The sequence below is a fragment of the Cynoglossus semilaevis genome, unplaced genomic scaffold, assembly GCF_000523025.1.
Source record: "Cynoglossus semilaevis isolate Cse_v1.0 unplaced genomic scaffold, Cse_v1.0 C19100010, whole genome shotgun sequence".
NCBI classification, from domain to species: domain Eukaryota; kingdom Metazoa; phylum Chordata; class Actinopteri; order Pleuronectiformes; family Cynoglossidae; genus Cynoglossus; species Cynoglossus semilaevis.
This window is the reverse complement of record NW_007586882.1, coordinates 1-947: the sequence shown is the minus strand read 5'-3', so window position 1 is coordinate 947 and position 947 is coordinate 1. Positions and strand designations below refer to the sequence as shown.

The following is a 947-nucleotide window of genomic DNA, read 5'->3' as shown; positions in this document are numbered from 1 at the left end:
CACACACACACACACAAAATCCTTTGGTTTCAGATGTAGGGATGAGATGAGTCAGTTAGAGTTCAGACGATAGATGCTGTTGGATCTTCTTAAGGTTCTAGTCAAATTTATAAATTTTACTGATCTGCAAAGGTAAGACGAACAATAAACATAAGAAATTTGTTTTCCAAAAAATGACTATGCGTCATACGAGTTAGTCATTTTCACTGACGACTAAAAAAATGTGTGTGTATAATGAGTAAATATAAGCTCCACAACATGCATGACTTGGGGGTTTTACCTGCTCAGGATTCTTCCACCATTTCTCCCACTGGTCAGTGTAGTTAGCAGTGATGGACAGATAACCAATGGGGGCGTCGAACCAAACGTAGAACACCTGCAGGAGCAGAAGCAGTAACGACGAAGGTCAGATGAACAGCCTTCGTTTTACGTTGACGTTTATCTAGTAGAGAACAGGAGAATTCCAAGTACAGCAACTACCAGGAGGCACCGCGCTATCATCGGTCAACGCAATATTTGTGAACAGTTAATGAAGTGCGCAGTCATTTCTAAAGTTTAATTAGGAACCTGACCTTAGACATTACGAGTCCACATTCATTATCGTCTCAGCAGGTTGCACAGCTGAGCCCCGGAGCTTCATTACAGTTCGTTAATGTGGCTAGTTTGTTTTCCCCACAGCATGCAGAAATACCGAGTTTAAAAAAACGACAAGATATGTAACGTTTGGGAAATTCAAGGCAGCAGACCTTCTCTTTAAAGTCGGGGTGAGGTACGGGGGTTCCCCACTGCAGGTCTCTGGTGATGCAGCGAGGTTTGAGTCCGTCCCTCAGCCAGGAGCGAGTGATCTGTTTGGCATTTGTCGTCCAGTCTCCTGTGCCGGTGGAGGTCTCCAGCCACTGCTCCAACTGAGCCTCCAGCTACAGGAGGTGAAGCAAGAGAATGAAAAC

At 44.7% G+C, this 947-nt stretch overlaps 1 long non-coding RNA gene across 1 annotated transcript; it reads right to left on the bottom strand.

The window, feature by feature from the left end:
• Window positions 1–29: 29 nt before the first annotated feature.
• LOC112486645 (uncharacterized) lies at window positions 30–927 on the bottom strand. The gene is made up of 3 exons (XR_003049154.1): window positions 747–927; window positions 281–376; window positions 30–124 (listed from the first exon to the last, which is right to left on the bottom strand). It is a non-coding gene; the product is annotated as an uncharacterized LOC112486645 (long non-coding RNA).
• Between the last annotated feature and the right edge of the window lie 20 nt (window positions 928–947).